A 6,826-nucleotide genomic window follows, 5' to 3' on the forward strand; every position below is an offset into this window, starting at 1 on the left:
CCCTGAAGCCAGGGTGGGGTGTTCTAAACTCTCTCATGGCTCTCAGCCCCAGCACTGCTGCCTGCCCCAGAGCTACTCTTGGGCCAGCAGCCATCCTGCACCATCCTGCTATGAGTAGTGCACAGTGAGGGGCTGTGACAACATCCTCTGCCCTTCTGGGGGAGGGATCTGGTGCTGGCACTAGAGGACAGCTGAGACAGGGTTGCTCCCCTTCCTGATGGTGACCATGAGGAGTGGCCCCTGTGGAGCTCTACCTGGATGTGGACCTGCTCAGCCAGACTCCAGCCTTCATCACTGGACCACGCCTGACCCTGGCTGCTGTCTCTAGACCAGAACCTACCTGGCTTGGCCTTGACATCAAAAAGCAGCCGGTGCTGGAACTTGTGCTCAGCTGCTAGGCACTGCTCAGGTACTGTGGGATGGCTATGGTGCCCAGCTCTGCCTTCTGAGGCGGGATGGTTCTGCCATAGGATGGGGGCAGCTGTAGGAGGTGATACTCACAAACAGATGTATCAGCAAGCAGGTAAACCAAGGGAGATACCCAGTGTCACAGTCCTTCCAGAGGATGGCAGAGGGGAAATGCCTATCCCTGCTGCCAGCAGTGTTCAAAGTCCCCCGAGTCCTCATGCACCTTTGCTGCCTTATGTTTAATCTCATGCACCTGTGGTCTCCTTTAGCTTTGGGTTTATTGGAAGGTGCAGTAACAGGGAAAGCAGCATGGAGTTCCCATTTTACCAGCTCTGAGGACTCTGCTAGTAGATCTGCCCTAGGCTTGTGCAGCAGTAGAGTGTGGCTGCATGCATACTACTTAGCAGCTGGGCTTTGAAGGCAGGAGGCACTGCTTGTCTGGGTGCTAATACAGGGCCCTTGCAAGGTACAGCAATAAGAATGTGGGATGTCCTTGCAGGTGGTATGCCTCAGTGTTCTCCACTGTCCTGCTAAGTATTGATTCACAGCCCCCTGCTGTTTAAAGGTTTCTCAGATATGGGTTGGAGTCAGGGTGCCCTAGCAGGGGTAATGCAGTGATGCCATGTGAGCCTTGCACAGCACCTGTGATCCCACAGTCTCTTGCTCACTGCCTTTTCCTTCCCCATCTACAGATTGAGCCAGAGAAGAGTTTGACCTCTTCTGCAGCTACAAGTGTGCAGCCCTATCAGTTCACTATCACCTTCTATGCAGTGAGCACCCTGAGCACCAACCCCGCACTTAGGTGAGGGCTGTGAAAGACACCATCAAACATGGGACGCCCCTTGCAGATCCCTTGTATTTCTGATTTCTCAAACTTCAGGATAAGGAGTACAGCCATGGGGATTCAGTTCCTGTGACCACAAATGCTCTTAGCTGTGCCCACATCACCTGTTGTCTGCCTCTGGACCTGGATACGATTGCCAGCGCTTGTTCTCATGGGAGACTTCAACTTCCCTGATACATGTTGGAAACATAACACAGCACAGAGGAAGCAGTCCAGGAGGTTTCTAGACTGTGTGGTTATGCAGCTGGTAGGAGAGCCTACCAGGCGCGGTGCCCTGCTGGACGTGGTCTTTGCTAACAGAGAAGAACTGGTGGGAGAAGTGGAGGTTGGGGACCATCTTGGGCAGAGTGACCACAGAATTGTAGAATTCTCCGTTCTTGGAGACGTCAAAAGAGTGACCAGCAAAACTACTTTCTTGAACTTTCAAAGGGTGGACTTTGATCTGTTCAGGGTGCTTGTAGCACGGGTCCCTTGGGAGTCGCTTCTCAAGGGTAAAGGGGTCCAGGAAGCCTTGGACGCTCCTCAAGATGGAAATCTTAAGGCACAAGAACAGGCTGTCCCCTGAGCGCCGTAAGGTGAGCTGTAGGGGAAGACAACTGGTGTGGATAAGCCGGGAATTACTGTTGAGGCTCAGGGAGAATAGGAGTGTCTACGTCCTCTGGCAGAAGGGCCAGGCTGCTTGGGGAGATTACAAGGGAGTAGCTAAGGTATGCAGGGAGGAGGTGAGGAAGGCAAAAGCCCAACTTCAACTCACATTGGCCACTGCCGTAAAAGACAATAAAAAATCCTTTTATAAATATATCAAAGGCAAAAGAAGAAGCAAGGATAATTTTCATCCTGTACTTGATGCAGCAGGGAATGTGGCCACGGAAGACAAAGAGAAGGCTGACGTCCTCAATGCCTTCTTTACATCTGCCTTTAACAGCCAGACCAGTTATCCTCTGGACATTTTACGCCCTGATCTGGCAGTCTGGGATGCTACTCAGAATATGCCCCCAGCAGTTCAGGTGGAGACAGAGAGCTTCTCCTCCATCTGGACTGTCACAAGTCCATGGGACCGGATGGGCTGCACCCTTGGGTGCTGAGGGAGCTGGGGGGGGTGATTGCCGAGCTGCTCTCGGCCATCTATCAGCACTGGCTAACTGGAGAGGGCCCAGAGGATTGGAGGCTTGCTGATGTGACTCCCATCTTCAAGAAGGGCTGTAAGGAGGATCTGGGGAGCTATATGCCTGTGAGCCTGACCTTGGTACCAGGGAAAGTAATGGAGCAAATCATCTCAGGTGAGATCGCAAGGCAGGTGCGCTGTGTCTGGGGGATCAGGCCCAGCCAGGGTTAGTGAAAGGCAGGTTGTGCCTGACCAACCTCATCTCCTTCTATGACTGGGTGACCAGCCTGGTAGATGAGGGAAGGGCTGTTGATGCAGTCTACCTGGGCTTCAGCAAAGCCTTTGACACGGTTTCTCACAGGCTTCTTCTGGGGAAACGGGCTGCCTGGTGTGTGGACTGGACAGGTCCTTTGGGTAAGGAACTGGCTGAGGGCAGCGCCCAGCAGGTCGTGGTGAATGGAGTGAAGTCCAGCTGGTGACCCGTGTCAAATGGTGTCCCCCAGGGCTCGGCACTGGAGCCCATCTTGCTTAATGTCTTTATTGATGACCTGGATGGGGGCACTGAGTGCACCCTCAGTAAGTTTGCAGGTGACACCAAGCTGGGAGGTGGCATCGATCTGCCTGAGGGTAGAGAGGCCTTTCAGAGGGATTTAGATAAGCTGGATCACTGGGCTGAGATGAATGGGATGAGGTTCCACCATCCCATTCAAGCATCGGGTCCTGCACTTCAGGCACAACAACCTCATGCAGTGCTATAGGCTTGGGGACGAGGGGCTGGATGGTTGATGCTCAGCTGAACATGAGCTGATAGTGTGCACAGTTGGTCAAGAGGGCCAACGGCATCCTGGCCTGCATTAGAAACAGTGGGGCCAGCAGGAGCAGGGAGGTGATCGTCCCTCTGTGCTCAGCGTGGGTGAGGCTGCACCTCGAATACTGTGTTCAGTTTTGGGCCCCTCACTACAGGAAAGATGTTGAGGCCCTGGAGTGCGTCCAGAGAAGGGCAATGAAACTGGTGAGGGGTCTGGAGCACAAGTCTTACGAGGAGCGGCTGAGGGAGCTGGGAATATTCAGTCTCGAGAAGAGGAGGCTCGGGGGAGACCTCTTAGCATTGCACAACCCCCTGAGGGGAGGCAGTGGTGAGCAGGGGTTTGGCCTCTTCTCCCAGGCAACAAACACGACGCGAGGAAGTAGCTGCAAGTTGTGAGTGCCAGTGTGTGATGGTGTAAATAAAGCAGTGATTCTACACCCTGCCATGGGACCAGAAGAGGGAGAAAGCAGCCAACAGCCTTGTCAATAACACCAAAACATTTTTTTTCTGAACGTGTTTTTATTTTGTCTCCAAAGAGCAGGCTGGGAGGCAGATGTTGGCCTCCCAGCCCCCTGGAGGCGTGCTTTGATGGCAGTGGGACGAGGCCTAGCGCCGTCGTCGGGGCCGCCTCTTGCGGGGTGGGGGCGAATCCTGGGGGCTGCTGCGGGCCTTCCTCTTCGGGGCGCGCCGGGGCCCCCCACACGAGCGGTCTCTGCTCCGGATGGAAGGGCCCGCAGCTGCTGCCTGCCCTGGCTCTTCCTGCGGCTCCTCTGCTGCGGTGGCGGGGCTGGGGAGCCCAGGTCCCCCAGTGGAGCCGCTGAGCAGCTCCTCGGTGCCAGAGGCCGGAGGATGCTGATGGGAGGTGCTGATGTTGGGGCTGGCTGCAGGGCCGTCCTCCCGCCCTCGTGCAGCACGGCCGTCCTGCAGGTCCAGCTGGCGGCGGATCAGGGGGCCATACAGGGCTGCGGCGATGCTGATGAGGTGCTGCACAAAGGGCACGATGTCGCCGTGGGTGATCACCTGCAGCTCCTGTACCAAGGCCGCCTGGTCGAGCCCATGCTCACAAAGGAAGTTCACAGTGGCCCACAGTCCCGCTTGCACCTCCCACCAGTTGTCGCTGGACATTGTCCGGATCTCCTCCTGCAGCCATAAGAACAGGGGTGCGAGGTGTTCTCGATGTTGACCGAAAAACGCAGCCCAGACCTCGGCAGGGAAGTTGTGCTCCGGTGGAATGAGCTCCGGCTCTGCAGGCACCGGCTCTGCAGGCACTGACTCTGCAGGCCCCTGCTCGTCCTGCAGGCCATCATCTGAGTGTCCCGTGGGCTGCGGGATGGGACACTCAAGATAATCGTCATCCGCCCTCATGGAGTAGCGGATGGTGATTATTTTGTGCCCACATATGGCACAAGTTGGTTTCTTCTGGGCCCACCAGATGGCACAGCCATAGCAGAGCCGATGCTGGCAGGGGGTCACACAGGTGACATCCTCCCGAGCTTGCCCGCAGACGGGGCAGGTCCAGTTGGATGGCACGTCCATGGTCCCGGGCTCTGCGGTGGGCTGGGGAGAGCTGAGGTTGGGAAGCTGCTCCCCTCACAGATGCTGCAGCAGGCAGAAGGTATTGCAAACTGCAAAAGAGAAAGAGAGGCCACAGTCGCTTGCTGCCCCAGGGGCAGGCAGCAGTGATGCCCCCCCCCCCGGTCCCTCAGCAAGAAACCCTCCCGGTCCCTGTTCTCCACCAGCTGCTGCAGGGGCCACGTCCTGCACCTCTCACCTCTGCTGCTGCAAGTGCACCTTGCAGAGCCCCAGCCGCCTGAGCCAGGCAGGGCTGGGGGAAGCGCTGGTGATGCTGTGGGATGGGCAGCAAGAACTGCTGCCAGTAGCCCCACAGCGCAACACAACCACTTGGTTCAGTGCTCCAAGTCCGGCAGCTACGCTCAGCTGGAGTCCAGGCACGAGTGCACGCTGGCCTCTGCTGGCACCCAAATGGATACAGCAAGGGCTGTTGAGGTCACAGTCGTCTCTCGTTGCCTCACAACCCCTCGGTCGGTGACCTCACAGTCCATCACTGCACGTATTGGGGCACCAGCCTGGGCTTCCCTCACCCTCCGTCATTCCATGATTTTCTTTCATAATGGCGATATACTTGGAAAAACAAAAATTGCACGTTTCTACTGCACATGTAACTTGTAAGCAACTTGTCATGAGGTGGTGCCACAAGATGACGTGACAAAGCTAGGCAGGTTCAACATGCAGCAATGGATGCCGCTGCGGTTGGCCTGAGGGCCAGCTCCTCAAAGTCCCTGCCTGCCCGCCCTGCGTGGATGATGGACTGCGTGCCTTGCTTGCAGAGCGGGCACTGGGGCCTGCTGCTAGTCCACCGCTGGATGCGGTGGAAACAAACCTGGTGGCAGCATGGCACAGTGTATGCCACGCTGTCCCAGTTCTCCAGGCACAAGGGGCAGTGGGTGCCTAAAGCTGCTTCCACACTTCCACCAGTTGCAGCGGGAATGGAGGAGTGGGAGATGACAGTTTGCTCCCCGACACTGATGCTGGGGCAGCAGGTGTCACATTGCAATAGGACAAGAGACCCCACGGGCACCGACCAACCTGGGGAGGGTTCCTCAAGAAGCATCCCCCCAGCTGCCAGCGTGAGGCATTGCCACGCTGCCTACCTGCACTGCTGCACGCGACTCTGCGCAAAGTCCCGTCTGCCTGCTCCCAGCAGGGTCAGGGTACGGCACAAGTGGCTCTGAGACGGCCGCTGAGAGCTGCGCTAGCAGCACCCAGAGCACGTTCCAGCTCCAAACTCGCCCTGTTGCGCTCCGGTCCTCGCACACACGCTCGGTCCGATGCCAGGCACGAACTGATCGGCTGGGCTGCCGCACCCGCGTTGCAGCAGGGTGGGCTGAGCAGTCACAATCCACCGCACAGCGATGTCACAAAGGATCACTTGGCCCTGTTGCCAGTCCTCACCTTCACTCCGGGTCATCACCACCCGTCCCACAGTGATGCCGTCATCCGTGGCTTGGTCATCACAATGAGCCTCACCTGCTGCACGTGTGCCAGCAGCACTCAAGCCCCAGCAGACGTTTCTGGGCCTTCCCCTGCACCTCTGCTTGCTTGGCATCAGTGTTTCACACCAATCACCGGTGCCTGGGACATGTCTTTCCACAGGCCCCATCGGGTTGCTCAGGCCATGGCACGCAGCCCCAGGCATGTACAACAGGAAGGTTTATTCAATAAAAGGTCACACTTCCCTCTGGCTCTTGGCCTTGATGATTGTAGAGGTCTTCTCCAGCCTTAATGGTTCTAAGAGGTTTTTCCAGGCAACAAACAGGACCTGGGGAAAAATCTTTCCTCTCAGAGAGTGATCAGGCACTGCAATGGCTGCCCAGGCACATGGTGGAGTCACCATCGCTGGCTGTGTTCAAGAGGCATCTGGAGGAGGAGCTAGGAGATGAGGTTTACTACTTGGGGTAGTGAGAAGACAGTTGGACTAGATGATCTTATCGGTCGTTTCCAAGCTTGTGATTCTGTGTTCCCTCCAGTTCCCTCCCCTTTCCCCCTCTGGGTGCTGCTCCTCTACAGCGCCTTCCCTTGCCATCAGACACGGACACAGGCAGTCAGTCCTTTTATTGTTACCCCACAGGGAACAAGTTTG

This window comes from Tetrao urogallus (assembly GCF_951394365.1).
Source record: "Tetrao urogallus genome assembly, chromosome: 14".
NCBI lineage: Eukaryota > Metazoa > Chordata > Aves > Galliformes > Phasianidae > Tetrao > Tetrao urogallus.